Here is a 20280-nt window from a genome sequence, read left to right on the forward strand (position 1 = left end):
ATGTTCTTGGTTCAGTTTGCTCATTTGCCCTGATGCTGAGGATACTTTATTTAATGATTGTACAATTTTTAAAAATAATAAATAAAACAAGCTTTCAGATAGGTAAAAATATAATGAAATTAAGTAGCAGGGTTAAATTTCATGATGATCTTATTAGCATTGGTTACCACTGCCCAAATTTCTGGGTTGAATTAATACCCATCATTGATATGTGAAAACACATAAGTAATTAGGTTTCAAAGTTTTGTCTACTTAAATAAATAACCTTCTGTAAAGTTATGGAAAGTTTTGTGCAATTATTATATTTTATGTAGTGAAAAATTATCCATGACTGATCTTTAGTTAATATATGCCAATTGCCTCCTGAATACAGCTTTGTTTACCTTTCCATTGGTTTAAATTTTTTTTTAAGTTTTAATAGAGCATAGACTTTGATATTGTACTTTGAGAATTTGAAAATATTAGAGTATAACAACTAGTACACCTTCTAAATATACTATGAAGGCTAGAAGTCAGTACCATTTTTCACCAATCTTTTTCTAAGGACATTGTCAGTCAGTTCTTTATGACAGATTTATTTTCTGTTTTAAGTTGATATTTTTAACTTTTCCAAAGCATAATTCCTTTTGAAACCTGACTTATTTTGCTTTTTTTTTAGTAGAGACTTGGGTCCTTGCATGATATCAGGTTTTCTAGCTAGTTTTAAATATGAAATTCTGCAGAACTGGGTGGGAAGAACACAATTAATATTGACAGTTTATCAGTGGTGGACAACCTGTTAAAAATTCTCAGTCTTTCCTGCTACCAGTAACTTAGGGAAACCTTCTTTTATGAACATGGTTTTCAGTTTTACAGTCCAGCTCATGGTATGGTTCTCTGTCTCGCTGGATAATGGAAGTTTCATTTGTTTTTATTTTTGCAGTTGAATGCATTCATTAGAAGTCATCTTTTGACTTGGGTTTTTTGTCCTTCTGTTTGTCATGGAGTAGAATTTTGGTTTTCTATTAGAGATACGATTTACAGATTGAAATTGGGAAAGAAAAGGAAAAAAAAGAAAAGACCATTTTATTTCAATAGTTCTGTGAGAGAGTATCACTGTCACTGTTATGAACATGAACATCGACAAGGGAATTTAAAGACTAAGTATTCCTTTGAACACACCTATTTGGATAAGATTGAGTTGGATTAGGTGGTTGCTCCATTTTCGGTATTCTAAAATAATTTAACCACATCATCATAACCATTCTGCCAACATAAAAAGTGTCATGTAACTTTTTCCACCAACTAGACTGTTTCATTAAAGATCAATTACAGGGCAACCTCCTGTCCTTTTGCATTGCATAACTTTGAATTGAAAGAGTGAGGTGTTATAAAGTTAGCCACATATTGGCCATGCAGAGTGGCTAAATGAACAGAAGACTCTGTGTGCAGAGTCCCACAGGAGGGGAAGGCAGACACAGATAGAGTTACTGCTTGGCCAGAAGTCAAGCCATTGTTATTTCAGATAAGATTAGGTGTATTCTGGGGGCCTTGTGTTCTCTGTGTCTCTGGCAGCAGTGCAGTCAGAGAACCCTATATGCCATCACAGCCTGGGATGCTCCCTCAGAGATTTGGAGTAGGTAAGAACTAATTCTACCTCCCCCATTTATCACTGATTATATTTGAAGTAATATCAGTGGTAAATTCTGTCAGTAAAATCCTGATACTTCTTCATTGTTTCCTCCACTACCTCCATTGAGGAGTTAGTGGTAAAGTTGTCATGACCTTGATTGTTTGTACTGTAAGTGCATGATAAACATTTAGTTACAAAGAATCAATATGAACATAGTATTATTCACAAAGAAAATTCCTGGATTTTTTTTTTTTTAAATAGTGAGATGTATAAGAAAATTTAAATAGAAAAAGAATAGGTAGGTATTTAGAAGAACTGTCATCTAGTGGGAGATATCCCAAGTTAAGAGAAATAAGAAAAGTCTTGACTATCTCTCACTGTTGTGTGACCTTGGATTAATCACTTAACTGCTGTGTACATGTTTCCTTATTACAAAATGACCTTTCCCATCCATTTTTTTTACGGCTATGAGATAAAATTAGATTATATCAATTAAATACTTTTAAAATTTCTGAATGTAAAAATGATTACTTAGCTTTTAAAGCCATATGGTATAATAGTGGATCAGAAATCCATAAAACCTTTATCTTCAACATTTGAGGAAAAATCTTTGATGGCATATTATTGTATCTGACCCCTGATGTCATTTTAACATTAATTAGAAAGAGTGAAATATTTCATGAATTATTTTAACATTTGAAATTTATAGTTTTGATTTAAAAACTTTATTCTCTTCTAATAATTTGAATTGAGATAGGAATGCTTTCCTTTCTAGATTCCCTATCGGGCTTGTATTAATTATGAATTCTTACTTTTAAATGTCAGTTTTAAATGAAGTAAGAATCTAGAATTTTGGTGTGCAAATCCATTTGTTTTTGAACGCCATCAGTATTTTCTGGCTACCAGTATTTTGAACTAGTTGGTATTTGTCTTTTCCCATTTGAGATACACTTAATAATGAGTGTATTTGCATCATGACTTATTGGTAATCACTTAATTTTCACATTTTTGAGAAAGAAATTTATGTAGTGATTGTATAGTAGTTTCTTTTCAATGTATCTTTGTGGCTAAATTTTTTAGATTTGCTATTTTGATCTATCAAATGTTGCTTGAAATTTGGATTTCAATGTATGTTCATTTGTATTCTGTACAAGATGATCTCTTTTCTGCTCAAGTTTTCTAAAATTATTAGCAAAAAAGACTATGAGAAAGCCAAACCATGTTGAAACTTGACTTGGCATTTATGAAAAACAAGACATTAAAAAAAATAAGCTATTTGTTTTCAAAGGAAGGATCATCTCTCTTTTAATAGTTTGTTGTATTATTTTATTTGTGTCATTGAGAAACGAAACAACTATTATCTCTTCATGGGCAGCTGATGATTATGCAGAGCAGCACACGTCCATCTTTTAAAAGTTATACTTGGATGAAGAAAAATGCTTTGATTTTCCCAATGTGTCATTTTAAAGAAATATCTTAAAGACCAGTCAAGTTTTTAAGAATTTTATTCATATTTAAGGAAGAAATGTCAGTTATCTAGCTCCCAGCTTTTTAAATATGGTTTGTAATCCTATAGGAGGTCTCATAACTGAATGTGGGGATTGCAAAATTATGATTTATTATCAGTAAATGTTTGATTTGTATACTCATTTTATATGCTTATATATCTAGGGTTATATAAAAATTTCTTAGACAAAAAGGGGTTGTGAGTAGAAAAAGTTTAAGAAGCCCTGAGTATTTATTTTATGTGAGGCTCTACTCTACAAAAAAAGTATCTGAAGGACATCAGCTAGTGTTCATGATAAAGAGCTGGAAGTTGGACAACTTTGAGATTGATATCATGAAGGACTACAACTATGGGTTCCCCCAAAACATTTTTGGATATAGCTATGAAAAAGGATGTGGGGAAGATGCCACATGAATAGACCTTTGGTTTGATGCAATTTGGCATTTCTGGTTCTCTCCTCACTGCCTCTCAAGGGAAAGCTACTCCTCCATTCTGTTCCTCTCAATAAACAGGTATGACCATTTAGCAGTGTAGATTCTTGTGCTATTTGAGGTAAGCTGGTTCATCCTTAAAACTCTGGATTATTTTCTCTTTGTACTGTAAGTATATTTACAACTTTTTACTCAATTAAAGAATCCAGAATAAATATTTCCTCAATATTATCAGGGAAAGATGATCAGTAGAGCAAATAAGCATGAGGCAGTAGTTCTAGGTCTACCTGTCCATCAATGTGAAATTAATTAATATAGTTAATTGTCTGGTAGTATGTATAGTTGTTATATAGCTAGAGTTAGCAAAATGATGCAAAATGCATGTGAAGTCAACCACAGTACAGTCAGGATATCTATAGTAAAAAAAATTGTATTTTCCATACAAAAATACCCTTTATTGATGAAATTCAAGGCTAAGGATATTTGATTTTCAATATTTTACATTTCATGAACAAAGCACTAAGGAAGTCAAGGATGAATAAGAAAGCACAAAATTTGTTGTAGACAGTTAAAAACTGTTGAATTTACAGAAGAGCTTATGAAATCACTTTTTTTTTTTTTAAGAATATAAAAACCTGTTTTGTGGTCATTGACTCAGGATGATTTGTCAGCCTCACATATAGAATCAATCCATCTAGCTAGAAAAGTATGATCACTCCTCACATTTATTCATGTTGGTGATGATGATGCTTGAAGTCTAGTGTGGTTATGTTCAAGTTTTTGTTTTTAAATCCAATTCCATCTTAACTTCTCATTGAAAGATCTACTCTGGTGCCACATTGTGGCATGGAAATGACCCATGTTCTCAAAGATCAGGCCACCTGTCTTGTTGGTTTTGCTAGTCTTGAAAGCCTTTGAGTTTGGTCATTATGACAAGATAAGAGTCTGCTCTTTAAGGATTAATTTAGCTAAGGAATGCTTATTGACTTGCATAAGAAGTGAGAGACTCAACACTAATAGGTTGGTCTTTAAATGATAAATATTTTGTTGGTGTCAGCCTATAAATCAAAGAAAAATCAAAATGGCCCTTTTACTTTTTGTGCCTATTCTCCTTCCACAGTGATGGTAATGGAGTAATGACAAAGAATCAGAGTATAATAACAACACTGTTTTTTGTCTCTGTTAATATTAGCTTAACTCTTGGGATAGAGATTGGACCTGTGATTTTATTAGTGTAAGGAATTATTATGAGAAAATTCTACCAATGCAAGTCAGCACCATCTCTCCAATGTCACATCTTAAAAGTTGCCACAATCTTAAGATGTTAAATGACATGCACAATTAGTATCTGCTAGATACAGGACTAGAGCTCAAAATTTTCTCATTCTTTGGCTAGTTTCCTGTCTATTAGGTCACACTACCTTTTTCTGTACAGGCTATATCTTAGTGGGACAGTTCATCACATAATAGCTTCAGAGGAACAAGGTCCAAAATTGGCTTCTGTTACTCAGTTTCTGTGCCACTTTTGATAAGTTATTTGCCCTCTTTATGCCTCAGTTTCCTTATTTGTAGAATGAAATGGTTCAACTAAATGGCCTCTGAGATCCCTTCTTGTATTAGATCTGTGATCTTGATTAGGTTGTTATAAAATTAGAAGAATTGTATCACATCCATATTCATATTCTCATGCATGATCAGAAAACAAGAAGGGATAGCCATGTGGTGCTAGCATAGAAAAAAACATATCAGAAGCACAAAGTGTAGTATATTAGATAGGTTCTTTGGAAAATTTATAAAAAGATGTACCAAAGCTATGTAGGATAAAGAAACATGGAAGGTAACAGTGTGCACTGATGAAGGTGTTATCTAAAATAAGGAAATCACAGGTACTTCAACATATATTGATTTTCTTAATTACATTCAAAATCCTGAAATGAGGAGCCCATATTAATTCAAATGTTTAATCAATAATTGATAATGATTCCTTCCTATGGTAATTTTTTTTCTATTCATTTTATTTTAATTAATTTGATCTGATGCATGGTATACATATGTAGCTAGATGGCAGAGTAGATGGACTAGAAGCTAAGATACTTGGAACTTCATGAGTTCAAGTTCAGTCTCAGATACTTACTAGTTATATAACCCTGAACAAGTTACTGAACTCGGTTTGCTCCAGTTCCTCATATGTAAAATGGGTTGGAGAAAGAAATGGTAAACTATTCCAAAACCCTTACCAAGAAAATTCCAAACAGGGTCACAAAGATTTGGACAAAACTCAAATGACTCAGTAACAATCACAACAACATGGTATACATACAATTTATTCTTATCTATGTATGTTTATATATGTATGTACATGTATAAATAAAACAAATTTTTATAAAGAATTTATGTGACAATCACTGTGCCAGATGTAAGAAATTAAAGCATGATGTCTAATCTCAAATTGCTTAATAGTCTTCTTAGTTATTTTTAACCCAAGGTCCATGAATTCATTAATATTTTGATAATTGTATTTCAGTGTAATTAGTTTCCTTTGTTATCCCACAAATTTTATTTCTGTCCATAGACAGCAAAATATGTTATATCGCCAAAGCCCATTCTTAGTAGCACCTGCCAGTTGAATTTCTTGACAAGTACATATATCAATCTTTTTTTCTGGGCATTTTCTAGGAAAGTCTTCCACTAAAATTTCATTAGGACCTTTCATATTATAATTTAAATTTGGCATCCATCTCTGTATCTATTTCTTGTATTTCACATTTATTTTCTATAAAGAATAAGTATTTTAAAATAAGTTATTTCAATTTTCAAAATTCCAATTTGACTGTATAGTTGTCTAATTTAAAGATAATAGGAAAAACCTATTTTTAAAAACATTTCTATTTGAGTGGCTAAAATTGGTCTCTTCAGAAGATTAATCTTGCTTTTTGTGGTCATCTCATTACAATTTACATTTAGTTGTCCTCTCATTATCCAGAGTAACACATGGAGTATTTTGTTTTTTTCTAGTTGAAACGAATATTTCTTAAACTGTGCTATTCATTAATATGAGAGATAAACAGTGATTTGTGTGCACAGCTGTTCATTATTTATCTTTGCTATCTTTTAAAAAAATTCTTATGTTAATATTAAAACAAATTCAGAATAAATCAGAGATAGAGCTAATACTTTCATTTTAAAAAATAACTTAAAGTTCTTAAGTGTTTTGAGAATAATCTGTGAAACTGTCATATTGGAAATATACATGGAAACAAAATTCCCAACAAACTCAAAACTTTTTCATTGTCTTTTCTTCCCTATGAGAGTTGTGCTACTCTGACACTCATTATCAGAATCTCTTTTCTCATCACCTTCTTCTCTTTCCTCTAATCATTATCTTTATTTTCACTATCATCATAGTTCAATACTCTGAGTATTTTCTTGTGCGTGTACTCTGCCAAATTCCATATAATAATGTTGTTAAAAAGGACTTTATTGTTTGCAGTAGTTGAAGTGGCAATGTCATTTTTCTTTATAGGAAAAACAGTCATTGAAATTAACTAGTTGATTTTATATTAACCACAAATAACCATAATCTTCAGCTTGGTTTTCATGTGTCAGAAACAATTAACTCAGCTGAATTAGATCTATCTATTGGGTGTATTGGGGGTACTGCTTCTTTCCTTCCACTGTCCTCTTCTTTGAGAAGGGAGTGTAGAGGAAGGATATGATAAAGAGTTGGAGCCAATCAAACTTCTGTTTGCTTTTTACCAAATTTTCAATAAATCATTCATAGATATTTTCATCATTTTTATACTCTTATTTAACCCAGCAAATATTAACAAGTGTCTGCTATTCATATGACATTGTGTTAAGTTATTGGGTGAAGATAAAGACACTCCATCCCTCAGCCTCAATTATAAAATCCTATTCTAATATACTTATATTGATATTCCAGCACTTCATTTATTTTGGTTAAACTATGGAATTTGATCTTGCTAACAAATTGAGTATATAGGCTTCTCTTATTCAATAATTTTCTCATTTAGCAGGTATTTATTGGGCCCTACCATATATAGGGGAAATTTTAAGAACTCATTTGCTAATGATAGATACTATTTCTGCTTGAACTAAAGATATAAATTTTGGCCAAAATCTTTCCCATAAGAATAATCACTAAAAATTTTAAAAGAGAGCAAGTTTCTTTATGTATTTTACTTATGTTTTTCTTTTTCTTCTTTTAAAAAGTTTGATCATGCTTTGAAAATTGCAAAGATACCTCTGCACTAGTGAGTTATTTTCAGAAGGTCATTAGAATTACATGATTATGCCTCATGATCTGGTCATTCATGATCAAATTGTAAAATAATCTTTTTTATGTGTGAAGTTTGTAATTACAACAGCTCTGTTAAATTCTTTCATCTGAAAACTGCACTACCCTTGATGAACAGAGGGGGATCTCATTTGGGGTGAAACTCTTAGAGCATTCAAGATGTGCTGAAATTCACTTTCTGAAGTTACATGAGAGATTGGAGTGAGTAATAATATAAGGAAAGGACTGCCTTTTAACCCCATTTGGAAAGTCTTTTCCTTGGATGGTCCAAGTGAATTCATATAATTCATTTTTAATTCATTAAAAAGGATTAATTCTTTTTTTCCTTTTAAATTTTAAATTCTTTACCCAATAATGCCTTATCAGTTTTCCAATTGGTTTGTAAGACATACCTGAAACCATTCTTATTCTGTTGCATCTTTATAACTTGAGAGAGTGACAACCAAAGAGAAGAAAGCCAAAATGCCAATTTACTTTCAGATATTACAAGGAAGGACTGTTAAGCTTATGACCTTGCTGCACTGCACTTATATACCTTTGCTTAGTTTTTTTTTTTTTTTAAATCAGATTTAGTTTTCCTTTGAGGGTGACTTCTAGTGCCAAGAAGTTTTCCCTTTAGCAGGTATTTATGTATTTAATAGAGTTTTCTGAGGTGGGTGCTACAGAATTTTCACAGCATGTGTTCACATTGGACTAAGACTTTTGTGTACAACTTACATCAAGTAGAAAACTTGACTGGCATAAGCTTTAAAAATGGCTTTTTTGTGTTCTGCATTTGAAGCTTTAGTCTATATTTCCTGTTGGGCTAACAATGTTTTCTTTCGTTTTCACTGAAGAACAAAGTTAACATTAAAAAATAATTTTTTTATTGAAGAATATGTTTTTCTAAGTAAAGTTGGTATCAAAGAGGCTGTCATGGTGGGTCATCCTTCATGTATAATATTGTGTTGCCCTTTTGCATCTTGAGACATAAACTCCAAGTCATAGTTAAACAAATACCTATTTATTTAGAAAAGGATGAAACTGCCCTAAAGCCAGACAAGGAAATAGACTTTTGAAGAATACACTCTGTTGGAGGAATAAGCACATTGGTTTGTTATCCTGTGTTTGCCAATCCACATTTTTATTGGATTTAACTTGTAGAGGTGTTTAATGCCAACAATCATGGCATATTTTAAGAGGCTGCTATTTCTTTTTTACATTTGTGAAGGAATGTTTTCTCTTCTTTAAGATCAGCAAACTTTAAAATAAACAGAATTATATTGTGAATACAGTTCCTGGTTTCAGTCTTGGGACATTGCTAGTACAAATATTGCACTTGACTAAAACTCAATTGAAGTAAATTACTGTCAAACATCAGTGATTCATAGTTGGCTAATTTAAAATTTCTTTTTATGAATTTGGGTTAATTTGAAGTTTTCCTCTATAGTGTTTTAAAGAAAAGTTTTGCTAAGGAAGTAATGCCATAAGAATGATTTGGGAAAGACTAGGGATGGAAGGAAAAACAAGTTTTTTTTTTTTTTTTCCCAAGGGAATTTTTTTTTCCTCATGAAAATCTTATCTAAAATTGGTCAACATTGATAAAGGAAAAACCTTTTTTCCTCTTAGCATGCTCAGTATACTATATGTATTTGAAGAGTACTGAACCAAATTTCTTTTTAAATAACCTCCGCTTCAAATGTATCAATTTGGTAGTGGTATGACAAACTTTGTTATATATGTTTTTAAGTTTTCTATGTTCATATCCTAACAGTTCATTTTCCCCAGTATTCTTTACATTTTGTTTCATGAAGCAAACTAATGGTGCCAGTAATAAAATCCCTTGCAGTGGAAAAACAATGCAAGAAACTTTCACATTTCATATATTATCCTCATACTTATCCCAGGCCTCAGTTAAAAGTTCTGTTCTAATGTCATCTCATAATATGGATGTGATTCGAAGATCTCAAAAATGAGGCCAGTAGAATGATGTGTTCTTGTTGGAAAGACTATATTTTTGCAATTATTTAAAAGGACTTGAACTCAGTGACTCTTCCAACTCTAAATCTATGATACTGTGATGAGTTATAATAAACTGCAGAAGACCATAACACTTAAACATAGAAGGGCTCATCTCCAGAGGATTGATCACCAGATGACGAATTTTTGAAAGGCACAACTACTCATTAATCTGTCTACTAAGGTATAAAAGGCTTAGGATCTTCATTGATAAAAAGAGTACCCAAATGAATGAAACCATGGATTCTTGAAATATGAAGGATAAATAGATAATTGTTACTTATTAATTATTTAAAATAGAATTTCTTTACCTTTCCACCTTCAGCAATAAGAAGCAACTTTCCTTGTTTAATGTTGTTTTCATTTGTACTTATAATTTAATTGGTTTGGGAAAGTCTTGAGTGAAATATTCTCTACAAGGTAATTTCCATCTCTTCTGCAGTTTAAAGCACTAGAGAGTTGTGTGAGGCATTCATTGATAGGTTAAGTGACATCCACAATTATGCATATAGTATGTATCAGAGGAAAGGCTTGGAATCATTTCTTCCTGACTCTAAAACTGGCTCTCCAGTCACTCTACTATTTAAATTTAAACTTCACTTAAATGATAAAAAAATTTGTGTTTCAGCATTATCAGTTAGTATTTTTATGAATTATCCACAATGTTTGTGCCATTTGTCTATATATGCCATTATGACATTTGGCCAATTAGGTCTTTGCTTTCTCTGAAATTAATTCTGAAATGAGTTCATCTCACTTGTTTTTGTTGGTTTTGGCACAGTAGATATTTTTAAATTTGGTATATCCTAGATTGATATAATTAAGTACAGGGTAATCATGGACAAAGGATGAAAGAAGGCATCAGGAATCCTGGTTCCATGGCCCGAGTAACTTGTGTTCCATTGGGGAAGTCGTGCTTTGAACCTTAATTTCCATATGTGTAGATTGAGGGGGATGAACTAAATGAACTTTAAGGTCCTTCTATTTTAGCATTTTAAGATTTTAGAAAAGATTTACAAGATATGATATTGTTAATTTTAAAGAGGCAGATGCTTTTTTAACATTGTGACTCTAAGAGGTAGCCACAAAGGTATACCCAATTTCTTATTGCCTCAGTGACATTGCCTACCAGCTGTGACTATTTCTTGTAACTACAATGAATTTCCTCATTTTTATTGCTGGGTACAAGGCACAGTGGTTCATTTTTCTTCCTACTTGGACTTCCTGTATATTCTTTAAATTCATAGCATCGTAAGAACAAGTAAGTCTTTCTATTCTCTCCTTTGTTAACTGTAAACCTCAAGAAGCAACAGTTCTATCGTGCCCTTCCTAAGTCGCTGGACTCTGCTCAAATTAAACACTGTAAGATTATCAGCAGGTAACAAAGTAGAAGTGTATCTTTCTCTTCAGCATTTTTGTATAACATTTATCTTGATCTAGAGAATGCTAAAAAATTCATACCAGTTAGTGGTTTTCACCACCAACCACTTGAAAATATTGACCCTGTACTTACCATATAAAATGTACATATGTATGTTGTGGTGAGGGGGCCAAATAGGGGAATAGAAGTGGGGGTAGAGAAAAAGAACATGAAGATTTAACTCCACTATGTGATAAAACATGTGTGTGTGTGTGTGTGTGTGTGTGTGTGTGTGTGTGCATGCAAGAGACAGAGACAGTGACAGACAGAGAGAGACAGAGAGAAAGAATTCATGAAAGGCAAAGCTAGACCTCTTAACTTTCCTATCTTAACTGCTGTTGAAGGCCAGAGTGTTAATTGGATTGCCTGCAGGGTTGGTATAGCAGATAGAAACTTTTAAAATGGCTGGAAAATTAAACTTCATCCCTGCTCCTCCCTTCTCTCCAGTAGTGGGCATATTCAGATCCCAGTTGTTGTTGTTGTTGTTGTTGTTGTTTTTTCTGTGTTGCTTTCCACTATCTTTTGTTGTTTTGGGGCAATCTTTCATAGATATGAGAGACTTTTGTGGTGTTCATTTTCTTCTTCTTTTTTTAAATTACAACTTTTTATTTACAGGATATATGCATGGGTAATTTTTAGGCATTTATAATTGCAAAACCTTTTGTTCCAATCCTCCCCCAACCCTTTCTCCCAGATAGCAGGTTGACCAACACATGTAAAATATGTTAAAGTATAAGTTAAATACAATATATATATATATGTCCAAAAAGTTATTTTGTTGTACAAAAAGAATCGGACTTTTGAAATAGTGTACAATTAACCTGTGAAGGAAATCAAAAATTCAGGTGGACAAAAATAGAAGGATTGGGAATTCTATATGGTGGTTCATATTCATACACCCATCTTTCGCTGGATGTAGCTGGTTAAATTCATTACTGTTCTGTTGGAACTGATTTGGTTCATCTCATTGTTGAAGAGGGCCAAATCTATCAGAATTAATCATCATATAGTATTGTTGTTGAAGTATATAATGATCTCCTGGTCCTGCTCATTTCACTCAGCATCAGTTCATGTACGTCTCTCCAGGCCTTTCTGAAATCATCCTGCTGGTCATTTCTTATAGAACAATAATATTCCATAATATTCATATACTACATTTTATTTAGCCAATCTCCAATTGAGGGGCATCCACTTAGTTTCCAGTTTCTGGCCACTACAAAGTTGGGCTGTGTGGTGTTCATTTTCAGCCAAGCATTGGCAGTTGGTATCATTCAGCAAATGCATGTATATAGTACCTCTAGAGTTCATGCTGAGACAACTAGCATTATGATCTCCTTGGTTAATATTTATTGAGTACCTATAATAAAATATTTGCTGCATTATTGTTGTCCTTAGTCTTTTGGTGGTACTAATAATCCTAAATCAGACAATCAAGAAGCACTTATTAAGTGCCTATTATGTGCCAGGAGCTGTGCTAGGCTGGAGGGAGAAGTGTGAATTATCACTAGTTATATGAAGGAATCTGTTAATAGAATGTTTTCTATTTTCCATTCCAGAAAATAAAAGATTGTAAATTCTTCAATGTTGTATGTCATTATTGGGTATAGTACCTCCCATGTAGTAAGTGGTTGGTAAGTATTTTGAATTGAATATTTTAAAACAAATACAAAGGAATATGAATTGAAGATCTGGATTATATACCTCATCCAATAAGCTATGTAGTGTAGTTTCCCTACATGGCAAGCAATCCAATATATGTTATATGTGTTTAAAAAAAATGTTAAATCCAGTATGTGTAAACATTTATACAAGTCTCTTGCTGCACAAGAAAAATCAAAAAGGAAAGAAAATGAGTAAGAAAACAAAATGCATATTTTAATTTGCCAAAGACTCATACTAAATGTATATGTTTTATACTGTATGATGCTAAAAGCAAACTTGAGATTTATTTTTCAACTGGCCTTAGTTTTAATCCCTCTATTAAGAAATGAACAACAAATATAGCCATAGCTTGCTGATTGTTTTTCCTGGTGTAGCAGGATTTGGAGTCAGATGTCCTGTTTTTCCTGGTGTAGTGCTGGATTTGGAGTCAGATGTCCTGGGTTTGAATCCCAGTTCTTGTAGGTAGCCTATTTGACTTGGATAAATCCTTGGTCCTCCATTCTTTAACGAGATTAAATTAAATAAATTCTAGCACCTCATCTTATTTTAATTTCTGAACCACAACATCTTCTAATGGGAATTTAGTTGGATTACTTTTCAGTATATTATGACAATTGTTGTTAAGTAAAGATCCATAGGTAAAGATTCACTTGGTGAATATGCAGAAGTCATTTGTAATCAGTATATCAGTTGTCTATAAAAAAGATGCTTGTGAAGTGCTAGAATAAATACTTTGTTCTTTTATTATTTTCTCTTACTCTAAACATTCCTCTTTTTTAAAAAATTTTTTGAAGTTTTTTTTTATTTTCAAAGCATATGCCTGGATAATTTTTTTGCATTCACCCTTGCATAGCCTTGTGTTTCTGATTTTCCCTTCCTTCCCCCTATCCCTTCCCTACGTGGCAAGCAATCCAATATATGTTATATATGTTTTTAAAAAATGTTAAATCCAGTATGTGTAAACATTTATACAAGTCTCTTGCTGCACAAGAAAAATCAAAAAGGAAAGAAAATGAGTAAGAAAACAAAATGCAAGCAAACAAGAAAAAGAGTGACAATGTTATAAACATTTCTCTTTTGATTTTGTTTATTCTGGGAATTTTCTTTTTAAGGGATTTACCATAGGTAAATCTTAAAGTCTAACCCTTTACTCTTTAAATTATATTAAAAAATTCAAATGTAGCTTTTATAAACATAGCCTTTGTATCTTTCTAAAGCATATCAAGGTCCTTTTATCAAAGCACATTGGTTAAGCAGTTAAATAGATACACAGTAGTTCCCAAAATAGCCTTGCCTACGTTTACTAAGTTAGAACTTGTAGAAATGTGATCAGCCTTTTCAATGAGTAAAAAGAAAGACATTTTAATTGTACAATCAGTCCACTAAAATTATTTTATATTGCATTTAATTAATTTTATATTAGTCAAACGGTATTTATTATTTGATTTTAATTCACCTTTGGTGATTATGTAAAAGCAAAAAATAGTAAGAACATTGAGATTTTAAATTGTTTTTATTTTTCTTTATTTAAATACTGATATTATACTAGAATTATAAAAAAGAAAATTTACTATAAATGAGTATAAGTTGATTTTTCTGAATTTTTACTAAATGGAGCTCAATATAGAGAAATATAAGCAATTCTCTTTGTACATTTCAACTTATGCCTTTCTTTTTTTTTTTAATATCATTTTTGTACCCAATTTCCATTTCAGATACCATTTCCCATATCTCCAAAGAAAATTGTACCCATTTTAGCACAGTAATTTTTATCTGTGATAGAAAACTCAAGTCAGTATCCAGACTTGTTGACTTGGAGATTTAATATTGACTTTAGTGGGTATTAACTTTTTAGATCAATAAATGCTGTTATTGACCTCAAAGAAAAGTCAGTACCTATTGGTTAATTTGCACATATGACAAGTAGAAAATACTAGACATTTTGTTTTTCATTATTACCCTATTCATTTTCCTTTTTTAAAAAATGTCTTCAGTGTTTCAACCTTGAGGTCTTTTATGTGAAAATATTTCTGTCTTTGTTCCATGGAGATATGAATATTGTGGTAAGTGTTTACTATAGTTTATCATAAAAAAATTAAAAACCAAGAACAATGTCATACTTTGGATGATGAAGGATGATGAAATTTCCCTCATTTTGCTTTTCTTCTTATAGTTACTGCAATAGGAGAAATGTCTCTCAGAAACTTTTAGCTTCTCTGCTAGAACATTACTTCTTGAGCATCTAAGGAATAAAAGGAGACAAATAGAAATAAGCTACTTGATAAGTACTTTATTGTTTTATCAGTGAAATGCAAACGTATAATTTATAATGAATATGCTATAATATATTCTTTTTTAAATTAAAAAAAGATTTTAAGTAAATAATTAGACTTGTAAAAGTTTCATTGAAAGGCCAAGTGTTGGTGAGGACATGACTTTTTTGCACCATCACTGTTTTGTATATTAAGTTGGAAATGTCAAGTGTTGTATTACTTGAAATGTCTCAGAATTGTCTACTGCTGAAATTCAAATGTCAGAACAATACTTCTGCACATATATGGCTTTGATATTTAAACTTTAAAAACCTCATAAATTATTAAATATTATTTGGCCTTGTTGTGATATAACTTGAAAAAGAGGAAGTGGTAATCTGCCTGGCTGGTTGTGTTGTCCTTTACAAATTAGGCCATCTTTCTCAATAGTCTTGTCAACCATCTTGTTCAACCCCACCTCTCCATCAGAGACCATACATATCCTGAGAGTTTTAAACCTTTAACCTCTGAAACTTGGGGAAAGTGGGCGTAAGCTTCCTGATTGCTCACTGCTTCATCTGGTCCACTGTTAGGCAGGCCCCAGATATGCTTCACTTCAGTTTTTATTCCCTGCTCATCTTCACAGAACCCTTGCCAGTCACTGCCACTGTCCATGTAACATTCCTCTTTTTTCCATCCCCAAGTTGTTGAATCCTGAGTAAGTCAATTCTATCACCTTCTTTGAAGAAGTATATCAAGTCTATTCCTCTATAGAAAGAGCTTGTCTTTTGTTAGATTGAGTGCTGGGCCTGAAATGAAGAAGACATGAGTTTGAATATAATCTCATTACTAGTAGTGTGAGCCAGGGTAAGTTACTTAACTTCTGTTTACCTCTGTTTCCTAAGTATAAAATGGGGGTGATAATAGCACTTATTTTGCTGGGTTTCTTTGACAATCAAATGAGATGATGTTTGTAAAAAGTACTTGGTATAATGTCTGACACAGTATGTGCTGTATAAATACATAAATTCTCTTCCCTCTCACCATTTTTTTTACTTTTTCTGATAAAAGAGCCCTAATATGTGATGCCTTTCCCCTAGGGTGGCTGTCACTCCTCATTAGAATATAAGGTCCTTGAGGGCAAGGACTGATTTTACTTTTGTATATATGTCTTCAATAGTTAACAAAGTGCTTGATACCTAGTAAACCCTATATAAATGCTTTTAAAATGTGTTGTCATAGTTATTCATTTTGGGGGGGGGGTTAGTGGGAGAAAATGTAACTATCATTTAAGTGAGCTTATAATATTTAGGGAAATTTTTTTCATTATATTACTATACTTTAACATATTGCTTTATTTCATGTTATAAAAATAAAGTTTCATTATTCATGTGTTTTATGAGTCATTTTTAAATTTTTTTATTATTTGTCTTGGAATCTGTATTAGATAAGAAAGTTTTAATCAATAGAGGAACAGTTTTCAATAAATATAAAAATCGACATTGTGACCCATGAAAGCAGACTTTATACATCAGTTTAAATTACCCAAATTAGTTTGGCATTCATACATGGTCTTTCTAAAGTGAGAATCACTAAGCTAAGCCATTAATGATTACCAGTGATTGCAGATAATTACATATAAAATTAGTGACATTAATAAAAATGAATTTTCATAATTAATATTTGTATTTTTAGTGTTTCTTTCCTAAAAAACAAGTCTTTACAGAGAAACTATTTATTCATAGAGTGATCTCATATCCATTTCTGTACCTGATCACCTGTTTTACTTACTGTTTAGAAACAAGGTTTTTAACATAATTACAACATGTCAATAATTTCTGCCTGATAAAGTGAATATGTTTTGTGTTTTACATTCACAGAAATAAAAAATGTTATTAGGGTCATAACTTAAAGTGTGTACCTTAGTACATTTCATTTTATTTCTGTTAGGAGATTAGTGGAAAATAAGCTCTGTAAATTAAATTTTATTGCAAAATTATCTTCTGTTGTACAGCAGTGAAGATAATATTGAATGATAAGGGTAGAGTGGATTTTATAAGAGGCTATTTCAGCATAAAGACTATAATCTGAATGAAAACTATTGCTCAAGATTTTCTGTAATCTGGTATTTGATATAGAAAGCTCCATTTTGGAAAATGGTTAAAATTACCACAGTTTAAACAAATGATTATATATACTTGAGGTATGTTGTTGTTTGGGAACAACCTTCCTGATAGTTTCAATGACCACTTTCTAAATGTGGTGGACAAGAGGGTCATCTATGTTTGCTTTCATCAAGGACATGCAGAATTTGGACCACTCCAAAATTTCTAGCAATCATTTTGCTCTGAGAGTCACTCATTTGTATCAGATTTTATCCAGGTGAATTTATACCTCTTCTTGGACCTGCTTATTGTAATATAATCATGAGGTCTATTCTATATTTTTACCCTCACACTGATAATGAAAATGGCATTATGTAATGACTCATAAGTCACTTACTTGAGGAAATATCTGGTGCTTCCATTCTATTCCATTCATTTATACTTGGATTCTTGGGGGTGCCTTGCTACATATTTATAGGGAAAAAACACTACCACATTGCTCTTGCTTGAAAGGCCTCATTTTCAAGGCATATTATACTTTTTGTGTGTACAGTGTACCCATGTTTACTTCGCTTTATATTATCTCTTCCTCCTCACACTTGCCAGCCATTTTACAAAAGTTGATTGGATGTCTTCTACCTTCCAAGCACAATGCCAACGTACTCTTGGGGAATATAAATAATTATGACATAGTCCCCACCCTTGAGTTTACAATCTAGTGGAAAAAGAAGATAAAATGTGAAAAGTTAAATAACATTAAAAGAAATAAATAATGGTCCAGCATCATAGTATAGATAATAACAGAAGCCAGCAAATAGTTAATTACAGTATAATAATATAGACAGTTGCTACTATAAGAATTCAGAGGAGGAAAAGATCATAATTCTTCAATATTATAAGATTAATATTCCATCAATCATATTATAAAAAAAAATCTTATCCAAACAAGGAAACAATGGGATTATTTTTTAGGAATATTTAAAAGGATCAGCTATTTACTGATGTGCAGAAAAGTTATTGAAGATCTTAATATCCTTAATTGAAAAGGGCAGTACCAAATATCAACTGGTTTATTAAACTTTCTCAAATCCTCTAAACCAGCTAGGATCTTTTATCCAGATTCATAGTATTTCATATAACTAATGTGTATATATGTTAATTTATATTAAAGGCATTCATTACTTGCCCTATTTGCCCTATTATATCCTCCTTTTTCCCTTATTATGTCATTCTTTAAGGGCAGGAACATCATTTGATTTAATAATGTTAAATACTATAATAAATCATATTTCTCTTTCTCCCTGCCCCCAGGATAGTTTATTGGAAAACAAATCTTTGAATGAATGGAGGTTGAAAATAAGAAGACAAAATTAGTTCAGAATTTTCTTTGAGGATTGAATTTGTTTTTACTTAATAACAATGTGAGGAATATGGAAAAGACTATATTATTAATTATCTTTAAAATTTTTTTTACCCCTAGAGTCTAATTGTACTGAAGTCATGCTTGACAACATACTCAGCTAAATTGACCATGATGCCACAGTGAATCAAGATGACTGTGTCAGTTATTGCAGGTCTCCATCTTTCAGGTGGATCCAAATGGAAATAGCCCATTAAGAATTGATTTAAGCCAGTTTAGCTAAGCAAGAGCCTCAGACCCTGGCCCTTGAGGCTTTGCCTACTAAAAGTTCACTCAGTGCTGGGCACATACCAGCTCCACAGGCCATCAACTTTATTAGTGTGGAGATAAGCTGATTAGGTCTTGTCAATCAAAGGTGCCAATATCTCAATTGAGAGGCTCTCTCGCTCCATTTTTTTCTTAAAGCATTGAAGCAGGCAACAAAGAGATAGATGTGTGGTTTGCATCCCCACGGTTGTCGCCATGCAGGGTGCAAGGGTCCTGTGATGATGTGATGACTGTATTAAAGAGTACATCAATTTGTTTTAAAGTGTTTTGATTTTTTATGGTGGCATTAAGAGAGAGAACATTGTGGTTGCAGCTTTACTAGAAAGCAAAGAGTTCTAGAAGAAGAAGAAGAAAAAAAAATGTGTTTCTTTGAAGCCTACCAGGGCTTTGAGTCTTGCTGTGCCAATGGGCGCTTAAGTGTTCATGTAACTGGCATACTCAGCTCTACCACCAGTTTAGGTACCATTATCCTATCCAGATTATTCATTTATATAGAAGAGAAAGAAGTAGGGAATGTTTAACTTTATGGAAGGAATGCTAATATTTATTGAATATAAGTTTTATAAAAAGTGTTTTAAAGCTTTGGGTTGATTGATTGCTATATATAATATGAAGAAAAGACGTGGAGACACAGGCAGTTATGAATTTTCAGAGACAACTTGGTACCTGTATTTGAACCCTAATTATTTCACAAATAGTAGTATATGACCTTTTTTAATTTTTTCTGGAAAATAATCCTGACTAACAGTTATGTACTATTAGGATACAATTCTGGAGGGCTTTGGTTTAAGACCCACAATATTTAGATGGTATAGTGGAAAACTATTGTTTTTCATATCTGAAGTTGACTCAGTTCTGAGCTCTTTCACACTTCAAATGCAAACCAAAGAAACTTTCCCTTTTCTTTCCACTATCACCCTACATTTGCCACTCAATGAAAACTGAAGTTGCCATGCTGAGGAATCACATTTCCACAGCTGTTTTTTATTCCATTGAATCATTTTTCACTAACTAATCAGAGACTCTTCTTAGAAAAGATTGACCTTTTTTTTTTTGAGAGAGATGTATTTGTAGCCACATAAATCTACACTGACCACTCTAGATATTGGAGATCCTAGAAACAGAAAATCATGCTTCTTCTTATTCTTTCATTTCAGTCATGTCTGACCTTTTGTGACTTTTTTTGGCAAAGATATTGGAGTGTCCTGCCATTTCTTTATCCAGTTCATTTTATAGATTTGGAAACAGACAAGTTAAGAGACCTGTCCAGGATCAAACAGCTAGAAAC

At 32.1% G+C, this 20280-nt stretch overlaps 1 protein-coding gene across 4 annotated transcripts in view; it reads left to right on the forward strand.

Moving 5' to 3' along the window:
• VTI1A (vesicle transport through interaction with t-SNAREs 1A) overlaps window positions 1-20280 on the forward strand; it is a 424902-nt gene that overhangs the window by 103036 nt on the left and 301586 nt on the right. The window lies entirely within an intron of this gene.

This window comes from Antechinus flavipes, chromosome 2, assembly GCF_016432865.1.
Source record: "Antechinus flavipes isolate AdamAnt ecotype Samford, QLD, Australia chromosome 2, AdamAnt_v2, whole genome shotgun sequence".
Taxonomy (NCBI): Eukaryota; Metazoa; Chordata; class Mammalia; order Dasyuromorphia; family Dasyuridae; genus Antechinus; species Antechinus flavipes.